Source organism: Stomoxys calcitrans, chromosome 2 (assembly GCF_963082655.1).
Source record: "Stomoxys calcitrans chromosome 2, idStoCalc2.1, whole genome shotgun sequence".
NCBI lineage: Eukaryota > Metazoa > Arthropoda > Insecta > Diptera > Muscidae > Stomoxys > Stomoxys calcitrans.
The window spans coordinates 155044639-155069835 of record NC_081553.1 but is presented as its reverse complement, the minus strand read 5'-3'; the positions used below and the strand labels follow the sequence as shown (position 1 = coordinate 155069835).

The 25197-nt window shown below is 36.1% G+C and overlaps 1 protein-coding gene across 3 annotated transcripts in view; it reads left to right on the top strand.

The window, feature by feature from the left end:
* The window catches only part of LOC106088359 (tyrosine kinase receptor Cad96Ca), a 168928-nt gene that overhangs the window by 77218 nt on the left and 66513 nt on the right, over positions 1 to 25197 (top strand). The gene's annotated exons all lie outside the window — the stretch shown is intronic.

Here is a 25197-nt window from a genome sequence, read left to right as displayed (position 1 = left end):
TTACTACTGTGGAGTAAATGCTGCCAAATGTGGCGCCAAGTATCTTTGAATAATTGCCTACGAACATTCCATTAAGGAACAGGCAGAAGACTTCTTGCACGATTGTACTTGCCGATTGTACTTTAAGCTCAATGATAAAGGGCCTCCTTTAGGTATCCGACTAGAAACGGAGTGCCAATAAAATTGAAAAACTTAAGCAAATCTTCTATGTACCCATACATGACATTTAAACCGGAAGAACCTAACAAATTTGTACTTGATTTTTGATGAAAAATCGAAAAATAATTTTCCTACATTTTAAATTGTTCGTAAGTAATAATTAAAAAAAAAGCATTAAAATGCACAATTTTTTATCCCAGTTCCCTTTTATTTGTTTAGGGGAATTTTTGCCAAGTTTTACCCTCTCATTCTCCCTTTCATGTCGATTCCGAATAGCTACTTTTTTCCCTGGAAGATATTTCCCTTTTTCGAAGTTTGTTTAGAATAAGGGAAAATGGATTAGGGAATAAACACCCAGTAAATTGTTATTAAGAATAGAGGAAAAGGGAGTAGGGAATAAACTCCCAGGGAATTGTTATTCAGAATAGGGCTGATTATGTCTGCCTACGTCGCTGAGCGTTTGGTGTCGAATGCTACCGAAAACATTTTAAAAATCTTCGGTGATATTAAGCCAATAAACTCTTCTCAATGAGGTTCGACCCGCGGAGCTCATAAAAAAAGTTAAAACAAAGACTCCCTTACCACTGAGGTGGGGGTGCTACCAGCCCAAACAACAAATATACCTACCACCTCGGGCATAAATAAAAATATCGTTAAAATCCGGTACTTGATGACTATAAGCATGAAAGGCCGGGCGCCACCAACTTTAAGACTCAGTGCCTGTGATACTCGCTATGATAAGGCGAGTCACCGGCGACTTTAAATGACCAATGGCCATAAGGCTCCTGCGACAATCGGTCCTATGGACCGAAACGGGCTTTTGAGCTTGACTAGGATCGCTATCTCGACATTCAATTGTGAAAAATGCACCATTATAAACAGCAGCTATACCGACATTTGGTCCAAACTGGATCCAACTCGCCACAAATTACTCTTAAAAATGTCAACAAAACCGGTAATAAAGGGTTCCTATATGGGGCCACCGTAGCGCAGAGGTTAGCATGTCCGCCTATGACGCTGAACGCCTGGGTTCGAATCCTGGCAAATCCATCAGAAAAAATTTTCAGCGGTGGTTTTCCCTTCCTAATGCTGGCAACATTTGTGAGGTACTATGCCATGTAAACTTCTCACCAAAGAGGTGTCGCACTGCGGCACGCCGTTCGGACTGAGCTATAAAAAGGAGGTGCCTTATCATTGAACTTAAACTTGAATCAGACTGCACTCATTGATATGTGAGAAGTTTGCCCCTGTTCCTTAGTGAAATGTTCTAGGTGCAAAATATGCAATGCAATTATGCAAATGTACATGGGTTGAAGAACGTACATCGGGAGTTCGATATATATATATACATGGCAGCTATATCCAAATGTGATCCGATCAGCATCATATTCGGAGAGGATATATAGGGGTTTAACATAGCTCATTTTACCTCATTTCAGCAACTTCGAGTAATAAATTCGATATTTGAATGAAAGGCGTTCAATCAGGAGATCGATCTTTAAGTGCCTTACCAAAACTGGTCCCATCTAAACCATACCCGGTATGGACACTTTACACAGCTCACTGTTTTAAATTTCACTGAAATCGGGCAATAAATGCGGCTTTTATGGGCCCAAGAGCTTAAATCGAGAGATCGATGTAAATGGGGGCTATGTTAAGACATAGTCCAATTTGAACCATATACGGCACGAATGTCATAATCTCAAGACAAATCATTGTGCCAATATCTCGATTTTTATAACGGGTTTTTACTTTGGGGAATTCTGCTTCCTTAGGGCTTTCATTTGAAAGTCACTTTTCTGTTGTAAACTTTTCTAGAAATGCCCGAAAACGCCTTTCAAGTTTTTTGTCAAAATTGTATATCAATTCACAGCTCTACAAATGAAAATATATTTTCGCTTTAAGCGAGATATCCCGGAGATATATTGATTTTAATTTTCAATCTCACCCATTTCTGGTTCAAAACAACTTAACCTTGCTTTTATGTGACATTTATTATTAAAACACATATTGTACTTGACATGAGTACTTTGCCTGTCGTAAAAAAAAACAATATAATAAAATTCTTGCGGAATTAAATCCTTGATTGTAATCTGTGACAAAACCAAAAAAAAAATTGTAAAAAAAAATCCTTTTAGCTAATTTTTACTGAAGCTTATTACCATATATTTACGGACATGTCAATATGAGGTTCACCACGTTGTAAAAGCAAGTTTAGTATACAATTTTTTAGTTAGTGGGAATGAAATATGGTATACATGATCCTAAAAATATGTATGTATGTGTACTTTTATGACGTTTTCGTTAACTTCTTGCAGAAGATCTAATCCTTTACAAAACAATCAGTATGTTTTGTTATGTCTTTGTTCATAAATTTTCATTAACGAATCTAATTTTAGATTTTTCAAGTTTCTTTTTTGCCTGTTAGTGCGAGATCATTAAATTTTACATTGAGGCGAGCTCAATGATCGGAGATGCAAATGGAAAAGGAAAGCCAAAGATAGCAACACACACCAACCACTATTGGACGCGTTTCGTCTTTGGTTAGAAGACTTTTCAACCATATTAGGTGTGATGGCTTCAAGGGCCGTGCGTTGGTATGTTGTATTTGAATCGTATTAGTAGCGTAGAGGCATCTATGATACAATTACCACATTAACCAAGCTCGACAACCCTGTCTATTAGCTGTACTTTTCCTAATGCATATATTTTTGTGTAATGACAGTCATTCTGTCTGTGACAAATTATACTTCTCACATGATTTTGTGCATCTGTTGGAAGTTGTATTGATGGCTTCGAACGCTAAGACAACAGCAATGGCTATACAAATTTCTTACACACAAATTTCTTACACAAAAATTACACTAATTAACTGTTTATGATTGAATTCATATTTTTAATAAAGGTGGCAAATGGTGATCCCAATAATCCTAATTTAATATTTTTTAACAGGATTTAAGGAAAGTATTGTAGATAACAAGTTCTTGTCAAAAAATTTGTGTATTTCTTTGAATGTGCATGTGTCGATAAGTTTTGTCTGCCTTTGTATGTGTTGGTATATTTCGGCAGCTAAAATTTTATTTGGGCAAATGGGAGAGTGGGTATGAGTGTGTGTAAGCGCTCGTTGTGTCCACATAATCACAGCAGCGGAAAGGGTAGGATTTTTGTGTGTTTTTGTTGTTGAACAATCGTGCGTGTGTAGCAGCGATGTCCAGCCCCTTACATTAGCGTTGATGGCAAGTCACACGTATTCTTATTCTCTTTGTTTCGGTCGTTGTTGAGGCAGCAACGAATAAACATGCGCAGGGGTATACGTATCGTTTTTCTGTTTCTATTTCGATTAAACGTTTGGAAGACATAAATTTTTCAATAAACCAATTCATTCACTTCAAAAAATGATTTTTTACAAAGCAGCATATAAATATCCATTTTAGGTAAGTAATATTTAAATAATTTTATGGATACGTAAATAAATTTTCTTATTTCATTCAGGACATTTTATGCGGAAAATCCTAACTCCAGTTTATATAATCAAAACCACAAGAAACCATGGGTTTTAGCAGCAGATAAATATTCTAAATGGCTAGAAGGGAAAGAACGCGTCAAAGGATGCGTATTATAACTCATCTTCAAAGTAAATACATTTTTTTGATAATTTGATATTTTTAAGTGAAACTTGAAATTAAAAAGCGTTATAATGCGACCAAATTTGAACTTTTTGTTTGACTAAAATTATAAATTAATTTTTACTTTATAGTTAAGCGCAAATTAAATACATTTAAAAATTTAAATCCAAGTAAAATGATAAATTTCTTAATTAATAATACTACAAGACTATAATTTATAAAACAATGTATAAGTTTTGGGTAAAGTATTCCTAGAACTTTTATTATTCTACTGCCCAACACAAATAAAATCTAACATTTATTTAAAACTGCTTATACCTTTTACTTAATTTTCATTGTACTGGAAAAAGAGAATAATTTTGAAGATATACATCAATAGTTCTTAATTTACATATATGTTATAAATAAAGGGTTATCATACAAGAAATTTGTAAGAAATTAGTATTTAAACTCATAAGAATTTCCTTATAATAATTTTGAACATAATGCTGAAATTTAGTTCAGATATCCCAACTTATAGAAATTTCAACTTGATATTAAACTGTTATTTAATAGCATAAATGGTATATAAGTTTCAACTATAAGCAAGATGATTAGATGTTCCTTTTCACTCACATGTAATCCAAATAAAAGTGCAAGTGAGCGAATACATACACAGTCGAACTTCTCTATAACGTAGCAGTTGGTAACCGACGAAATACTACGTTATAGAGAAACTGACCACAATTAGGTTTAATTTAAATTTAATTTAAAAAATAAACAAACACACAGTGGGATAAAATCGAAAAAAATACTAAAAACAAGTAAGAGCGTACTAAGTTCGGCCGGGCCGAATCTTATATACCCTCCACCATTGATCGCATTTGACATCTTGCCACGGTATCTCTTTGTAGACGAACAAAGAATTTTGAATAAGTACTGTTATGCTTGGAGCAATATCAAGTTAGAGTCCGATTCGGACCATAAATGAATGCTAAACATTGTAGAAGTCATTGTATATTATTTCAGTTCATTCAGATAAGAATTGCGCCTTGTAGGGGCTCAAACTGCAAAGTCGGGAGATAGGTTTATATGGGAGCTGTATCAAGCTATTGATCGATTCAGACCATATTAGTCACATATGTTATAGGTCATGAGAGAAGCTATTGTACAAAATTTCTACCAAATCGGATGACAATTGCGTCCTCTAGAGGCTCAAGAAGTCAAGATCCCAGATCGGTTTATATGGCCACTATATCAAAACATGGACCGATTTGAACCATACTTAGTGCAAAATTTCAGTCAAATCGAATTGCGCCCTCTAGAGGCTCAAGAAGTCAAGACCCAAGATAGGTTCATATTGCAGCTATATCAAAACATAGACCGATTTGGCCCATTTAAAATACCAACGGACCTACGCTAATAAAAAGTATTTGTGCAAAATTTCAAGCGGCTAGCTTTACTCCTTCGAAATTTAGCGTGCTTTCGACAGACAGACGAACGGACGGACGGACATGGCTATACCGATATAAAATGACATTACGATCAAGAAGATATATACTTTATGGGGTCTCAGACGCATATTTCGAGGTGTTATGAACAGAATGACGAAATTAGTATACCCCCATCCTATGGTTGAGGGTATAAAAATCTGCCACTTGAGAACTGGTAAAGATGCAATTTTGAATGGTTATAGCTGATGTGTTAACGAGTGCTGTCGCAAATTTTGAAACCCATATGAGGTGAGGGCATCTCTTAGCAAGCTCCTTAATCAAGTCTTCATGAGTGGTCCTATTTTAAAATTTTCAATTTTCTGAAAACGAAAATTTTTAAGTTTGCAGATGGTATGTCTTTAAAAACAAAAAATAAAAACTAGCCGAATTTTTTTACCAAAATTCCCAAATATACATTTCCAATCAAGGGTGGTTTTAAAATTGTCTATCTTTAGTAAATTGACTGTGGAGGATGATGCAAATATTGTTTGGTGCAAAAAATGATAAGGAAGCCGGTCTCGGCAAAAATTAAAAGTCGAAAATCGCCGAGACCAGAAGAGATACTTTAGATATCAAGCTGAATTTTTGTAGGGATTTTTAAACAAATTCCAGCAAAAATAGGACAACTAATTAAGATGTGCCAGCCCGAAAAAATTTTTGACTTATTAACTAGCTCTATCGTTGGGCAAAGCTTTGGCTTGATTCCAACTGTCTTTTCGTACAGCGTATCCATGTGTTTCTTGGGCGTCCCCTCTTTCTCTATCTTTCCAGGTTCCAGTCTAGGACATTTATCGCTATATAATTTATTGACATGGCCGTTTATAGTGAGCTTTGTCAGATTTGTTGTTCCTATCTGCATCATATAGTAGTCGATATCGCGAAGGAAGTCGTTTATACCCCACCGAATGCCATCGGGTGCCTCAGTATTTGTCGCCTCTAAGACGGAATCTAGTGGGATCAAAAATAGCCTCGGCGATAAGATGAACCCTTTCTTCACTCCTTTATCGATCCCGAAAAGACGTTTCTCTTTTCCATTGAAACGGACTGAAACTTCAGCATTCCCATACACCTTCCTAATTGACGTCACGATCTTTTCCTGCTTTTTCAACAGTGTACTCCACATAGAGCTTCGTGAAGCTGTGCCAAAAGCATGCTCGAAGTCGATGAATAATAGGTATAGGTGTGTATTGAGTTCTGATCATACGCAAAGAGTTTATGTGGTCGGCACAAGCACGTCCTGGCCGGAAACCCGCCTGTTGCTTTCGCAAAATGCTGCCAAGTGCAGGCGAAATGTGCTGCAGCGGAAGGCTTGCTATTACCTTATTTGTTATGTTGAGCAGAGTTATCCCTCTCCAGTAGTATACTTGGTGAGGTCACATTTCTTTGGAATCGTGACCTTGATTCCCTTCTTCCATTCTGAGCGAATAACATTTCTATCCCAGACCTCTCTGATGATTGGGGTGATTGATTGAGCAATGGGATGTGCTCCATACCGCAACAGTCTGGCAGGTACGTTGTCGGGTCCGGCTGATTTACCATTTTTGAGACTAGAACGGCCTCAATTTCTTCGCAGATGGATGGGGCTGTAGATGGTTTTCGACATATTGGGGGATTAAGAGTGTCGGAGCTTACGCCCTCGCTTGCTGGTCCTTCGGAACTGAAAAATCGTTCTAATTGATGTTCGGGTGTTGTTTATTCCGATCCGACCCTTTTTTTATTATTGCCGTTGGTCTTATATTGTTGCCGCTTATTTGCTCATTGACACGTTAACACCACGCATGTTTTCAATATTAGCTGCATTTTCGGCTTGCCCTGCTAGCATGTTTAAATATATTTGCTTATCTCTGCGAACTAGGCGTTTGAACAGCGAAGCGGAGGTGCTATATTCAATCTTGGTTGCAGTTTTTGTTACATCTGATTTTACCCGTAGCAGAGCGTTGCGTAGACGTTTCCGGTGTTTTATTTCCTCTATGGATTCGTTGCTTATCCATGGTTTTTGACAGAGGTGGTCAATGTCAGTGGTTGCCGTCTCTGTACATGCTGTTGTTATATCGGCCTATGTATGGGTGTTATTTTGCAGCGTTAATTCTGCCTTGTTTCGGTGTCTTTTAGGTTTAAGAGGTTGAACTTTGTGCATTTCATTTGAGTCCTTTCAGCCGGTTTCTTACAAAAAAGTCAACCAATCTGTCGCCATTGTCATTTCTGGTATCGCCAAGTCCTGCATTCCCATGATTGATTATAGATTATTGTTGTTATTGCCCACGTTGGCATTGCAATGGCTCATAACAAGTTTAATGTCTCCCTTAGGTAGATAGCGTGTCACTGACTCAAGTTGGGAATGGAATTGATCCTTTGTTTCGTTGTAATCGGGTTCAGTTCAGAGTAGTTTTGTAAAAAGAAATATTTTGCGGAACATTGAACTTAATCTTGCCGACATGATGCTTTCAGGCATGGCATTATTTGATAGAAGAGCTTGCTTTGCTTTCGGCGACAATAAAAGTGAAGATCCGTAGTTCCGAATTTCGCTCATCGTACTTCACTTAAACCGAGAATGTCTAGGATGTAGTTTGCCCATTCCTTTGGCTCATTCGCTGCCGACCCTATTACACGGTCCCATCGTGTTCATATTTGTATCCATGCAAGCGGGACACCCTATACTTGTGCTTATTTGTCGGTTCGCACCGCTTGTTTTATTTCTGCGGTACCCATCATATCTGATGAGCTTTATCCTATCCAACACCTGAGAAGGCATCCGATGGGTGTAGCAGCATGGAAACTCCGGACGGAATCAATATTTCAATTGTGTCCCTTTCTTGACATTCAAACTTTCTGTAAACTTTGGTTTGACCTACGTACTTCGTTCAACAAAGGCAGAAATAAAACAGAAAGTAATCGAGGGCGGATTTTTAATACACAACTTTGATTCCCACAGCCTAGCTATCTGAGAACATGTTTATGCCAATCTTTGTAATGACATTACATCTTGGTCATTCCACAACTTCTTTATTTCAAAGTATCTCCGATTGATACACACTACAGTGGTTTAAAGGCTGGATCTTCAGTGTTTAGAAATCTTTGAATCTTTAGTGCTTAGTAGTGAATCTTCAGTGCTTAGAAACGAAAGTAAATAAACATTTAGACTACTCTTTGCAGGAATACACGCTCTGTGTCTACCATTTACCACACCCTTTAGAAGTTAAAATCCAGGAGTTCTCAGTCCCTGCACCAATTCTCCTCACACGCACTGTTCCTTGAAAAGAATAACATCAAATCTTCCTGTCATCAGAAGGACCTTTAGTGCCGCTGAAGCGGCCTTACAATGGTAGAGATTTATCTGCAGGAACCGGACGATAGTTAGGTTCAGACTTTCCAATACTTTTGCGTTAGCGTCGTCGTCCATTAGTAATTTATTCTCTCAATACTTGTTTGATCTTGTCATGAAAAGTTTTCTTACGCATATAGAGGCAGTTGGTCTCCTGTGGTGTGGACGATCCTCCTTAGATGCTTCTCCAGTTGCCGCTGTCGAAGAAACTTCCCTGCTGGTGCACATCTTGAGCCAAATCTAGTCGGAGGACCCACCCACACAGGTTTTATCGGTCTTTTGATCTTGAGCCAAATCTAGTTGGATGATACACCCGCACGGGGTTCGTCGGGCTTTTGATCGATCGATTCAGGCGAATTTTCGGACTTCTGATATCCGGCAGACCATATGATTTTGTAAGAATAGTACATAGTTGCGATCTCCATCCGAATTTGGTTCCATATATAGACAGAGCCCCGATTTTGCTTCCTAAACCTCCACAATACACGACCTAAACTTATTAGAAGTATTTGTGCAAAAATTCAAGCGGCTAGCTTCACTCCTTCGAAAGTTGGAGTGCTTTCGACAGACAGACGGACGGTCAGACGTGGCTAGTTCCACTTAAAATGTCATGACGATCACGACTATATATACTTTATGGGGTCTTAGACGAATATTTCGAGGAGTTACGAAATTAGTATACCCCCATCCTATGATGGAATAATATAATATAATAATATAAAAAACACGCCGGTAAAACGTTGGCTTAATATATGAGGAAAATTGGTGCTTATAGTGACGAAATTGGCAATAACAAAATTTTGTAAATATATTAAATTATTGCCGGCATTATTTTTGTTTGTTTTATTGGTTTCAATGGTTCGTTTTTCTTTATATATTTACTAGCCGAACCGGGCCCGCTCCGCTGCGCCTTCTTTAACTCTCTAATATCTGTTTAGGGTGGGGACACTTCGCCCTGAATGCGGATATTGAATTCGTGCCATTGTAGCCTATGACGCTGAACGCGTTCGAATCCTGGCGAGAACATCGTACAGTGGTGTTATCCCCTCTTAATGTTGGCGACATTTGCGAGGTACAATGCCATGCATGGTCATTTAAAAAATTTTCCCAAAGAGGTGTCGCACTGCGGGACGCCGTTCGGACTCGGCTATTAAAAACGGGTTGCTTGTCATTGAGTTTGAACTTGAATTGGAAAGCATTCATAGATGTTTGAGAATTTGCCCCTTCTCGGTTCCTGATGGTAATGTACTTCCTTAGGGTAGTGTTTTCATTATTTGCTGCACTTCCAAATCTCAAATACTTGCTGCATTTCCAAATCGCTTTAATTTAAGCCTCATATTGCCAGTAAATATGAACCGTTTGGAGGGTGTTTTGGGGCTGGGGCGGCCACCGGCACTTTGCACTGAAAATAGATATCAAATGCGTTCTTTATTACCAACGGAATTGAAGTTCAGTTTTGGGGGTGATTTAGGGCGTACCCCAAAACACTTGGCTCCAAAATTGGATATCAAATTCGTTTTCTACTCTCAAATACCTTTCATTTGAGTCCCATATTGTCATAATGGGTCAAATAACCCATTTGACGTATCTTTAGGAGGAAAAGCGCCACCTAGACTTGAACGCAAATTTTAATGTCATATTCGTATTCACTCTCTAATATCTTTTTTTGAGTGAGTTTGAGTGATCGGCTAATAGGCCCATTTGGGGGTATTTGGGTACTTAGACTCAAATTTTAATTTCATTTTTGTATTCTAATCTCCAATACCTTTCATTTGATATCTATATTGTCCCGATCGGTCCACTTTTGATTTTGGGTTGTGTTTTTGCCATAAGGGGGAGGGTTCGTCCCCCTTCCGATACCAAAAAATTATATAGCCTATGTTTCCTTTCAGACCAACCTTCGCAATAAGTGAAAATTTCGAGAAAATCGGTTCTGCAATTTTTCAGTCTATACGGATCAAACAAACCGTGTCCCATATATCCTTGATTGGCTAATGTGTCCATTTGGACGTTTTTGGGGGGGTGGGGTGACCCCCTATACTTCGACATGAATTTGTATGCCAGATTGGTTATCTACTCCCCCATATTTTTCATTTGATACCCATATTGTTCTAATCGGTTCACTTTAGATTTTGGGGGTAACGGTAGAGTGTTCGCCCCCTTCCGTTATCAATAAATTATAAAGCCTATTCCTACTTCCTGATCATATTCGTAATTTACTTGCGAATAATTTTCATTTGAGTCCCATGTTGTCATGATCGTCAAATAATCCAATTTTAAGGGGTTTTGGGGCTGGGCTGACTTTTATTATGAAATTCGTACTCTACTCTTGAATACCTTGAATACTTACCTTAATTCCTTTTTTTCGGATCAACTAAGTCTATTAATTCCTCTTTAATTGATAAATTCACTTTTGTTTTTTTTTTTCTTTTAAATTCAAATCTACAAAGCCACAAATATTAGATTTTTCCGTTAGTAAGTTATTCATTCAAAATCTGTGATGTATTGTATAGCTATAGATTCTTAGTTTTAAGGGTTTACTATGTACAATTGTTGGAGATATTACCCGCACTTTAATTATAAGAATTTTATATTCTTGTTGTGCGGGTGTAAATAAATAAATTAAAAATTACAAAATTATTAATCGGTTCAGCCGTTTTTGAGTCTATACGGAACAAACAAACAAACCGACAAACAAACATACAAACAACAACATTTGAATTTTATATGCAAGATACTAAAAAAATATATTAAACAGAGAAAACAATAAGTGCAGACAAAAAAAGTGTTTTGGTAGGGAAATAAAAACGTTTGCACCCAGAGAAATAATTGGTTGGAATTCGATTATAGGCATAAATTGAAGATAATGGTAAATAATTTTTGATTGTCAGCTCCAAACATCAGTCACGTTCTTAGTTCAGTAGTTAACTTGATTACGATACTATTGAAAGCATTAAATGTATATGTTTATAATCATTTTATTCGTTGTGTTAATCATTTGCATAAAATAAATTTGTTTTGCCTCTAGTTGTTGTATCAACTACTTATTATTTGAAAATTCCTAACGGAGCACAAACATGGAGTTAGCTCAACTACGATTTCAGTCGTATGCTACAATTTCTATTTTAGTTAGTATTGCAACCAATCAGTTATTTTAACCGAATATGGTATTGTTATTTACATTCGTTTAATGTTATGTTTAATGCTTACTTATTTCTTCTCTGTGTTTAAGCATGGTAGTATTTATTTGTGCAAAAGTAAATGTCCCGTATGGACTTAAATAATTATACAACGTACAATTTTTAGAAAAAGTGTACTTAAATTCGGGCACATCTTATTTACGAGTAGCTCACTGTGTTTATTAGATAAGACAGCATAGTTCAGCTGTTGGTTATTGGCCGAGATGCAGCTATTTCATCATGTTGGCGTAGTCCATTTTTGTGATAAAAGTTTAAAGACACGTGAAAGCAATTTGTAGTTCCTAGCTGAATATTTCTCAGCTAATTGTCGAAAAGCTATCATTTCATTGCATATTTACATATTGGGATTCTTCAAAAAAAAAAAAAAAAAACACACAAATAAATAATACATATGTCAAAATTTGTTCTTTTAATTTTTCCATACAGCACTATTTTCGATGCCAATAAATAGGGCAATAACCTCAATTGGTTGTCGTCATTGGTTGTAGCTACCGAACTATTTATGAACCTTCGTAGTATGTGGAACTATCAGCATTCGGTTGACAAAAAAATTTGGTTGAGGCAACGAATCTGTTTTCTGTGTGTGATTGCTGTTAAACTTCGCTAGCGAAACAAATAAAATTTCCCCGGCTACTCCGAAAGCAAAATAGAATACCAAAGCTTACTCCGTTATGGACTGACACCCAAATGATGAGGATCTTGCCATTCTCGACATCCACGCATTAATACCACACCTCTTCACGCATTCCGTGATCGCCCGGATCACCGACTCCAGGAACGTATTATAGTCAGACAGTCGAAAACAGATCTCAGGCCCTGGGCTCTCAGCGTAGAAGCCCAGGCCCACTCTGTCCTCTAGCTTTGATCCATTTATATAGCACGACATTCCAGAGCTCCGTCAACCCAAGACTGCAGTGCCTCGCACTCGAACTCACGTCCTATCTCAGGCATCCCAATACAAATCTCTTCCATTCCTTCCCAATATCCTATAGTAGCCTCGAGTGTACCAGGATGGTATGATGTGCTCCTATCCTCTACCCATTCTACCATCGCCTTTGGTTTCATAGACGCAGTGGCTGCTCTTCACCTAATCTGTATGTATATAGGTCGGATATCTAGAATTGTCTTCAGAACCCTAGAGGGCGAGGTCCACATCGATGCGCCTATGCCAAGACTACATGTTCTTTAAACCTGTTGTACTATCCTTAGATTGCACTTTCTTTATCGCAGCCCACCAAACTACTGGGGTGTAAGTAAGAATTGGTATAACCAAGCTCCTGTGGAGCCAGTAGATTAGTTTCTAATTCAGACCCCATCTCGAAGCTACGGTCCATCTACATAGTGCCCAATATCTGTGTGCCTTTTCGTTACGCTCCTGAATGTGACACTTCCAATTCAGTTTCCTGTCCAAGAACACTCCTAAGTATTTGACCTTGTCATATATCGCAATCTTTCTATTGAGGAAACGTGATCAAATTGGTCCACCTTCGTCTTCCTCATAAACAGGAAGATTTTGTTAGTTTGAATCGTTTGTATTGACCGACTAGAATTATTCAATGCATACATGCATTTACAAGATGCTGTGTTTTATTTTAATACAGATCTGTTTGTTTTCCGTGAAGTAGTAACGCCATTGCTAACCCGTCAAAACACTACGAGAAACAAAGTGAGAATATTTGTAAAATTTAAAACTAATATTTGCAAAACTTGTGTGGGCATAGCAGTTAAATAAAATGTATTAGGATTTGTACACGCAAGTGAAAATCATATTATAGCAATTCTAGCAACAGATGTCCTACATAAGCCTACACTGGTAATTTTTCCAGATCTCCGTTGTCCTGGATACATGTAATTTTTATACAAATTTCATTGCACTGCACTATATAAAGGATGTTTTTTAGCTATTATCTTTTTGTCTTTAGTAAAACAGCTCACGCACGTTTCCTGTTTTGTTTCACTGTCAATCGTTTTCAATTTGATCTATAATTTAACCATTAATGGTATTACAAACGAACAAATTATTGAATTTTATTATCAAAATGTGTGCTCTGTTAAGAAAGTTCATGGTGTTTAAATTGTGTTCAGCGACAAAGCTCATTTTTGGCTCTATGGGTACGTAAATAAACACAATTGTAGATTTTGGAGTGAAGATCAGCCAGAAGCATTGCAAGAGCTATCAATGCATCCACAAAAAGGCACAGTTTGGTGCGGTTAATGGGCTGGTGGCATCATTGGACTGTACTTCTTCAACGATAATCCGAATCGTAACGTAACTGTAAATGGTGAGTGATATCGTCCAACTTCTTTTTGCCTAAAATGCAAGATTGTGACTAGCATGACATGTGGTTTCAACAGGACGGTACCACATGCAACACAGCACGCGTAAAACTTATAGAGAGGCCAGTTCGGTGATTATTTTATTTCACTTTCGGGACCGGTCAATTGGCCGCCTACATCGTGCGATTTAACGCCTTTAGACTATTTTTTGTTAGGCTTATGTCTATAGAAACTAGCCCGCTTCAATTGACGCATTGGAAGACAACACTGAAGCTTTTATTCGTGAGATACCGGCCGAAATGTTGGAAAGAGTATGCCAAAATCGGACTAAGCAGATGCACCATTTGAGGCGTCACGGTCAACATTTGCAAGGGTGTGAAGTTAAAGTTGTTTTGAACCAGAAATGGGTGAGATTAAAACACAAAATTTCAATATTGAATCAGCTTTTCGGTAGCTGAAACATACGCCCAAAAAATGGAGGCCTACACTTGTATAAACTTTGGGGGCCACATTTTGGACTTTTCCGGAGGAGATTAAAACAGAAAAGTGGCCCTAAAATGAAATCCCCAAGGGAGCAGAATTCGCCAATGTGTTGATGTTGGCTGAACTCGTTATAGAAATCGAGATATTTAAATTTTTCTGAATGGGCATGGGAGCTACCGTTGGAACATCTCTGGATGAAATTTTCCTAAAAATTTTATATTTTTGGAAAGCTAAATGCTCAATCATCCCAAAAATTAAAATTTATTAAATTGTTGATAACTTGAAATAGAACCTATACACCAAAATCCATCCTCTGCGGGAAGTTCAACTTTAAAACCTAAATATAAATGTTATTTATGCACATGCTGAAAAAAAGTGTATCTTCAACGGGATCGAACTCGCGACTCTACAACCGCCACACTAGAACTCTAACCAGGGACCCAACCTCGGCCGTAGGTTTTGGTGTTTAAAAACGCTTAACCACAAACAACAATTATAGCTTGTAACGTCAGCCAATGAAGTGACATAACTTAGAAGCCGGATTCTAAAAATAGAAATATTGTACGGGATACATAAACAAGAACAAACGTCATTCACTCTTTGTGTGTTTGTTTGTGTATTATGAAAGCAACAAAGTAAAAAGCACACCTAAATAAGAGAAAAAAAGAAAACACAGTAAATTCTAAAAAAAGAATAGAAAAGAATATATCAAAGTTACGTTCTAATACTATAACTAATGCTAAGTATGGTTTAAATCAGTTCATAACCTGATATAGCTACCAAATAAACCGATTTTGGATCTTGACTTCTTGAGCCATTAGAGGGCGCCATTCTTATCCAATTTTGCTGAAATTTTTACAACGGCTTCTCCCATGACCTTCAACATACATTCCCAATATGGTCTTAATCGATCTATAGCCTAATACTGCTGCCATATAAACCGATCTCCTCCCGATTATGCTTCTACAAGGCGCAATTCTCATCCGAATGGACTGAAATATTACCCAATGACTACTAATATCGGTTCGAATCGGACTATAACTTGATATATCTTCAATAATCCTTGTTTTGCCTAAAAACAGATACCGTGCAAAGGGATCTTACTTGTTAATTTTAAATTGCAGTGCATATTGAAAAGAATGCCAAGTTTAATTTAATGTTGTATTATAGTTCTAACTCAAAATTTTACCAATATTAATCAGATTTAATTTGCAAATACAAACTCAGAGATTTAATTTGGAAATTCAAACCAGAATTTGAATTTTTTTCGATGTTATGATGCACAGTTATATTTCATGTTGCCCTTATGACTTTTATCATTAAATAATAATTAAAAAATATTAATGAATTTTTTTCTAAACAAATTTTATTCAAATTTTTTCTAAAGAAAAATTTTAGCGTAATATTTTTAAAGACAAAACTTCATCACAATTTTTCCTAAAGACAATATTTTAGTTATTCAGCGTAACATTGCCTCGAAATTATATTTGCAAAGGCAAATTTCATTACAAGTTTTCCTAAAGACAAAATTTCAATCAAATTTTTTATAAAGATTACATTTTAATAATTTTTTTTTCTAAAAACTATTTCAGTGAAAAAGTTTCTAAAGACAAACTTTTACCCAGCCTACCTCGAAATTATTTTATAAACCAAAATTTAAAATTGTTTGTGCCTGCTCAATACATTTTGCTACACTACGTTTTGCTTAAACATTTTTAAATTTGTTTTTTTAGCTCTTCTGCTAAAAAAAGAAAAATCACAAAATAAAATACAAAATTAAATTTTTTCTATGTAAAGATAAAACTTGACAGACAATTTTTCTCAAGTCAAAATTTCAATGAAATATTGTCTGAAGGCAAAATGTTGCTCAGGCTCAGGCATCCTGGAACTTATTTTTCCTTCGATTCGATAAATGTCTATAACAACTTTTCAAACGAAAACATTTCCTAAATTTTTAAAAAGTATTCTCAAAGTCAAAATTAACTCATTACGCTTGACCCTCGATTCCCTTGTCCAACTTGGATGAAATTTCATATATTCATAGTTTAGAGCATTTATATTGACTTTGTAATTTTATTAACATTTCCTTTTTTTAACAAAAAATCTTCTTTTCATTTCCTAGTGCTACGTTTACATTGACTCGTTTTGAAAAACATCTCAAACTTTCACACTAGTTGAGAAGTTTTAGAAATTGCATTTTTTTCACACTCCAACATATATGTTATGATGCACTATTCTTAAGATAAATTTTTTTTGGTTTATCTGTAAAATTTTGTTTATTTTAAATTTTTAAATCGATTTTAATTATTCAGGGATGTGTTTCTTAAGCACACTTTTGGGCATTTATTTGAGCTCACTTGCTTTACATAACTCGTTTTTGTGGCAAACAGTTTTTTTTTTGCCCTTATAAATTGTAAAGGAAAACGAGTCGTTTTCAGAGCATTAGAGAATTTGCTCAAAACAGCTTTGGTCTGAACATAGTATAAGCCGCGATGTATTTATAACAAAACGAAGAAAGGTTTATTGTAAATAGATTTATTTTTTTTTAAATAAAGAAACCATCAATTGCAACAAGATATTCCATTCCAGAAATCTAACTCCTCATAATTTCGAGAGACATTTTTGTTTGATGTTTTTGGACGAAAAAATTGCCGACATTCGACAAGCCAATTTCCCCCAAAACATGGCCGTATATCACGGGAAAACTGTTTTTAACTAGTTTTAATCGTCCACTTTACGCCAATCCAAATGCCATTAGGATACCTCTTGCCTAGGTCGAGCTGGGTGTTATTCTACCCATTAGTACTTAATGGGTTATTGAAATTTTCTTTAAAGACCGAATTGCTCATATTAATTTATATTTTAAAATACTTACTTCAAATGAAACCATTTCGTTTTTTCCTTGGAATGTCAAATTCTCACTTAGGATGGGAATCTATCAGTCAATAGCAAGCTGCGTTGATTCTAGTAGAAATTTATTGGTTCTGTAGGCTTTGAGCGTAGAGTTGGGTACAGTGAAATAATTTGTAAAAAATTTTAGAATTTTCTTTTTGCATAATGGATTTGCTACCAATAAACCTTAATATCCACCTTAAATAAGGAAATGTGTTAAAATAATATTAACCGGCAGATTTTTGTCTATGAGAGCAAGTTTTTATTACACTAACGACTGTCGCTTGGTCATTTGACATCAGTTATTTATTTATTTCACCTACACTCAACCAAATTTGTTATTCATAACAGCAAAAATGTTTGCTAAAACAGCAAGTTTGTTTGCTGAAAATGGGAAAGCAAACATTTCGTACTGCTATTTTAACAAAAAAATGAAAAAATGTCTTCTATGGTTTGATTACTTTAGCCATTTTTTAATTTTTTTTTTTTTACAAAATTTTGTTGGAAGACTTTTGCTTTTAATTTGTGGAATATTACTGTAGAGAAGCTACCTGATCCATCCATTGGTATACATTTCGAAATGTGGCTGAGCTAGTTCGAATTATTTTTTGTTATTCTACTAATGTGTACATGACTGGCATGGTCTTTTGTATCTAAATTTAAAGAAAAACGGTTATGGAAAGTGTGATTATAAACAACCACTGAAACACACATTTACATTTGTATTTTATTTTTTCATCTAACATACCCTTCATAATTAAGCGGCAGCCTGCTGCTGTGAAATTGCAGAACTACCGCTGTAATGGCAAAACAATATCAGCAAAGTTAACTACTTATATTCAGCAGACAGTATTTGCTATTTTCGTCAAACTTTTTTCGACGAGTGTACCGAGTAAAAATTAGTGGGGAAAGAAAGCAAAAAATTTGGAACTGCCATAACTTGGGAACCTCTTCGTATTTCTAATTTATAGTTCTACCCCATTTTCTTATTTTATCTTTAATAAATTAGGAAAACTTTAGGACTAAAAAGACATAATGCAAATTAAAGCCATATAAGGCAATAGTTGGATGCAATTTTTACCGGACATATTTTCCACCAAAAACGGATTTCGATCGATTTTAATTAAGTTTGGAGGATAAATTAGCGGCATCATTTAAGAAGAACATAGATGGCTCGTCGTAAAAATTGGTTAACATTTTTTTTTATATTTGTAGTTGCTTAATTTTTTGATTTGCTTGAGTAAACTTTACGGAAATAAAAGTAATTTTAAACCAATTGACTGACATAAACAACAACCCGTTGAAGTGATAAAACTAGTTTGAGAGCAAACTCAAATGAACACAAAAGAAAAAATTTTATCAAAATACTGAAACTGATTCGCCAAAACTATCACTATAAAACTAAGTTTTTCGCAAAGGAAACCACATTTGAAGGTTTGTAAGATTCGATTCGAGTACCGGCCAAAAAATAGTGTGTTGTCATGCAGTGCAAAATTCAGCTCTGACTTTAATAAAATGTCATCACCGATGAGCCAGTTCCTGGACCCAATAGTGATCACAATTTTCAAAAAAAAAAAAAAAAAAAATAAGGAACTTTACCAATTTCACAATAACTGAAGCAATTTTCGAATTTGAAAAGATTTGCAGTGGGCCCCTCACAAAATAAAATCCTGGCTACGTCCCTGATGGAGCTATATCTAAAATTGAACAAATTTCTATGACTGACATCAGAAGAGTTTTAAGAGAAATCTTAGTGCCAAATTTTGTGTAGATCGATTACTAAATTAATGAGTATTATTCAAAATCGGACGAAAATAAATATGGGAGCTATATCTAAATCTGAACCGATTTCTATGAAATTCACCAATAATGTCAAGATTTATAAGAGAAAATTTCGTGCGAATCGGTTTATAAATGACGATATAATTGCAAATTTAGTCCAAATCGGACAAAAATATTGTCCCCTAACCGCCAAAAAGATGTAGGTGACAAAATTAAAACTTTACAGGCAATATGATATTTACATCTGTATCACTTCATTGGCTGAAGTATTTAAGGGTTGAAAAATTCTAATCATTTAAATAAATTTAAATTTTCGCTGTCACATGAATGACATAGTATTAAGTAATGTAGAGGTAATTGCAATTAATACTATTGTTTGAAAGCAAGCTTAAACTCTCGATTTAAGTCCGATTTAATGCTATTTGCAACATAGAGTTATACACCTACATATTTGAGCCAAATTTCGTTCATGTCCGACCATATTAGGATATAGCTGCCATATAGACGATCTCCCGATTTAGGGACTGAAGCTCATAAAATCGCATTTAATATCCCATTCCTCTGAATTTTGAAACAGTGAAGTATATAAAGCCTCGTGACATCCGAACTGAATATGGTCCAGATCAGTCCATATTTGGATGTAGCTGTCAAATCATCTCCCAATATATGGTCTTGGGCCTATAATTGGCGCATTTAGTATCCGAATTTTAGAATATGGTCTAGATCGGACTTTTTTATACCCACCACCGAAGGATGGGGGTATATTCATTTTGTCATTCCGTTTGCAACACTTCAAAATATCCATTTCCGACCCTATAATGTACATATTCTAACTATGAAATTATGCCAAAAAACTGAATTTATCATTTGCTGCTGATCACATATATCTAGTATATTAAAATGTTAGAGGGTTAAATACAAAACTTTCGTCTCTTTACTCAGATAGCTTTATTTTTGATTATCATATCATCGCTTTTACTGAAACTTGGCTTCAGAATAAGGTATACGATTCTGAAATATTACATTCTAAATATCAAAATTGAATTGAAAAATGCTTCAATATTTATTTCATGTTCTTACGTCCCACCCTCTTCATGTGAGTATATTTATTTAAAACACATATCTGCAATCCAATCAGCATTTCAGTCATCTCAACCAAGAGACACATTGATTGCCCTTGGTGATTTCAATCTTCCTCTAATTAACTGGATTCATTCGTCCGAGTCAAATGATTTAACACCCGCGATACCAAATGGCATTTCTAATGAATGCATCGGCATATTGTTAAATTTTGGTCTTTTTCAAATTAATTACATAAACAATTAATTTTCTAAATTTCTCGATCTTGTTTTCGTTAATCAACCATCCGAGTTATGTTTAAGTTCTAATGATCCGGTTGTAAGTCCTGAGGAGGCATCATCCGACACTCAAATTACTTATACCCTATCCCACTCTTAAAGTTAAAAGAGATGTAGCAATTGAAAAAGTGTACTGTTTTGCTAAAACTGATTACATCCTACTGAACTCACTACTCTCATCTGTTCATTCGAATGAAATTTTCAGATCTAAAGATATCGATAAAATGATTTCAACTTTTTATACTGTGCTACTTGACTTTATTTCTCAATCTGTCCCTAAAACTACTTTTTGCAACGCATCTGGTCCTTCATGGAATACAGCCAATCTTTCTAGGCTGAAGAACAAGAAGAATAAATTATATAAAAGGTTTAAACGCCAACGTCTGACTTTTCGATGTATTCTTTAGCAAGATGCGAATATAATAAAGAAAACAAATTGGCATATGGTAGTTATTTGAATAAAATTAGAAATCAATTGAAATCAAATCCTAAATCTACATATTTGTGAATTCAAATCGCCGTTGTAATAGTTTACCGATTCAGGCATTGCCGACATCTTTGCTGACTATTTTAGCACTACTCAGATAATAATTATTATTTATGTGGAACATATCCATACACAATTAACAATTCAGCTTTTATAGACGTGTCTGGGATTGGCGAAAACGTAAATTTAAGATCACTGAAGATAACTTTTTATTCCAGTCCAGATGGAATTCCATCGAACATTTTAAACCATTGAGCTCTCGAACTTTCGTATCCCCTTTGTACACTTTTCAACAGTTCATTAAAGCGTGGATATCTGCCGGAATTGTGGAAACAATATTAGACCAGCAATCTTGCAAACAAAGTACGTAGTGCTAAAAATAGGCTTCATCACGCTACAGTCTTTAAGAATAGGCTTCATGAAACGCTGGAGAAAAGAACTTAATGATTTCGCTGTGACTAAAAACTTATATACGTCGCTTGTCAGAAGTAATCTCGAGTATGATTCAGTGGTATGGGATCCGTACTACAAAATTCATTCTGATTCGATAGAATCAGTTCAAAAACAATTTCTATTATTTTCTTTCCGTCGAAATGGGTGGGACAGAAGTTCATTACCTTCGTATGAGTACCGATTAAATCTTATAAAGCTTCCTACATTAAAAAGTCGTAGAACCTTGCTAAACATTACGTTTTTGACTAAATAAATTCATGGTCAAATAGATTCTTTTAAGTCGAATTTTCTTTAACGTTCCTATCAGACCTACCAGATATTTTGATCTTTTGAAAATTTCTTATTATAAAACCAATTTTGCGAATAATGATCCTTTTCGACATCTATGTTATCAATTTAATCAACTGAAAGATATAATAGATCTATCTGAGAATCGAGAAAGTTTAAAAAGGAAAATTATATTATTTTTAAATTCTTAGGTTAATACATTTGTAAATATATTGTTATTAGTCTGCAAGGGTATTTATTATCTATAGACATAAATAAAAAAAAAATATTTTCATGATCGCCGTAAAAATCTAATACCATCTAGCCATGTCCGTCCGTCTGTCTGTTGAAATCACGCTACAGTCTTTAAAACTAGAGATATTGAGCTGAAACTTTGCACAGATTCTTTTTTTGTCCATTGGCAGGTCAAGTTCGTAGATGGGCTATATCGGAATATATCTTGATAAAGCTCCCAGGCCAATAAAAGCCCCATTTATTATCCAATTTTGCTGAAATTTTGGGACAGTGAGTTGTGTTAGGTCCCTCGACATCCTTCTTCAGTTTGGCCTAGATCGGTTCACATTTGAATCTAGCTGCCATAAAGACCGATATCTCGATTTAAGGTTTGGGCCCAAAAAAGGGGCATTTATTGTCCGATGTCGCCGAAATTTGGGACAGTGAGTTATGTTAGGCCCGCACTGTCCTCTAGTTTTGATCCATCCGTGTAAGATGGTCTTCCAGATGGCAATAATAGGGATCCGTCAATCCAAGACTTTGCCGATGGCAGCAGTGCGTCGCACTCGACTTCAAGGTTTATCTCAGGTATCCGATTGGAAACCTCCCCCCTTCCTTCCAGGTTTCCTATCGTCGCCCCGATTATACCGCGATGGTATGAGCTGCTCCCATCATCAATCCATTCTCCCATCGTCTTAAGTCTCATAGCCGCAGTGGCTGCCTCACACTTAATCTGTATGTCAATGGGTCAGATATATAGAATAGCCTCCAGTGCCTCATCGCTCCGCCATTGCCAAGACAACATGTTCTCTGAACCTGTTGTATGGTCCTTATGTTGCACTTTTTCTCCATAGCAGTCCACCAAACTACTGAGGCGTAAGTAAGTATTGGTTTAATCACGCTCCTGTAGAGCCAGTGGACTATCCTAGGATTCAGGCCCCTTTCCATAGTGTCCAACATCTGTGAGCCTTCTCAGTACACTCCTGAATGTAACACTTCCAATTCAGTTTCCTGTCCAAGATCACACCTAAGTAATTGACCATGTCAGATATCGAAATCGTCTTATTGAGGAAACGTGGTGCGTTAAATTGGCCCACCTTCGTCTTCCTCGTGAACAGCCATATTTCAGTCTTATATAGGTAAAGATTGAGACCTCTGGGTCTAGCCCAGTCATATTCAAGATCTTTCGGATCCTTACCTCTTCAAAGTATTATTCAAATCCCTCCTCAGTGAGCATCCGTAATAGGTCATTTATGGTGGTCACCCTTAGGAGTGGCGATAAAATGCCCCTCTGTGGCGTATCATGTGCCACTTTCTCCCTTATATTTATGCCATGCGACACAAAATTTATGAATCTGTTTCTTAGCATATGGTTTATCCTTAGAACAGGACCGGGTCCACCCTTATCAGTCTGTAGGCCTTTGATGTCGCATAACTTGCCTTGCCGGGCTTGGGTATAGACACCACTCTTGCTTCCAGCCAGGCTTTCGGAGTATATGAAAGTCCTATGCTCGCTGTGAAAATTTTGGACAGACGAGGCGCCAGATAGTCTGCCTCTTTTTGTAGTAACGCCGGAAATATGCGATCAGGTCCCGGTGACTTAAATGGTTTGAAGCTCCTCAGGGATTCCTTCACCATAAATTCCGTTATTATAAACCTTCGATCAACATCATTATTCCAAGATTCCGGTGTCTCCGTAAGTTCCTTCGCTGCTATGGGGCATAAATTATACATTTCCATTGGATTATAATGATAGTTGTTTTAAATATATACCCGAGTTGGTGGGTATCCAAAGTTCGGCCCGGCCGAACTTAACGCCATTTTACTTTACTTTTACTTATATAGTCTGAGATTAAAAGTATAATTAATGGCCCGAATTGTTCTGAATATCCGATATCAATGGGTTTGAAACTTTGAGTTATTTTTGACACCTCAGAACTCCTGCCCGATAAATATATTTATCGGAACGTAATTTGACATAACGGTATAAATGTATATTGATTTCTCGGATAAAATTCTTGCGCAATAATAGTGCTTTTTATCGGATTTCGGCCCGGACGAGCTATCGTGTTTTTTTTGCTTTGATAGTACTTATAATCGGCAAATTGGGCCGACTGAAATGGCCGAAACTGGACCGCTCCGCTCCCTTCGTTTAAAATATTTCAAATCCGTAATCTTCTCCCATTAAATTATTTAATCCTACATTTCCCAATCGACCCATAATTTCCAAATTTGGATATAACCTTCGTACTTTATTTCCAAACGCCGGTTATGACCAATACGGGTTTATTGGTGAACCCAAATTTGAATATTAGATGCGCACTGTATTTCCGAAGGCTTTAAATTTGAATCCAATATTGTACCGGTCGTTTTGTGTTTTGTTTTTGTTAAAAAATTTTGACGGTTTAGATTATCGACACAAAATTTTAACAGAAGGTGGCAACAGTCGTAAATCATAGATTCCTATTAAAAACTTGAAATCCCAAAATTTGGCACTTACATCTTTTTTGCGGTTAGGGAACGATATATATGGTGGCCATATCCAAATCTGAACGGATTTTTTGATGGTGTAGGGTATAATTAGTAAAGCGCATACAGGCATCAAATTCAAATTTAAACGCCTGGGTCGAATCCAGGCGAAAAAAATGTTCAGGGGTGGTTGTCCCCTCCTAACTGCGGCACGCCGTTCGACCTCGTCTATAAAAAGGAGGCCCTTTTCATTGTGCTTTAACTTGAATCGGACAGCACTCATTGATATGTGAGAAGTTTGCCGCTGTTCCTTAATGAGATGTTCATGGGCACATTGGCATTTACAAAATGTGTTTTGGCATACTTAATAGAGGTGGCCACACTTAAATGCACTAGTTTATTGGGTTGCCCAAAAAGTAATTGTCGGTAATATACAATAGTAGTAATGTAGTCGGCAAATATTTTCAACGGCTTGTGACTCTGTAATTGCATTCTTTCTTCTGTCAGTTATCAGCTGTTACTTTTAGCTTGCTTTAGAAAAAAGGTGCGCGAAATTTTGTTTACATTTGTTTGTTTGGCGTCAATTTTAATATGGGTTCCACATGTATTGAAAGAATTTCATTTAACAAACCGAATCAACGCTTGTGATATGCACCTTAAACGCAATGAATTCGATCCGTTTTTAAAACTAATTATACCTGGAGATAAAAAATGTA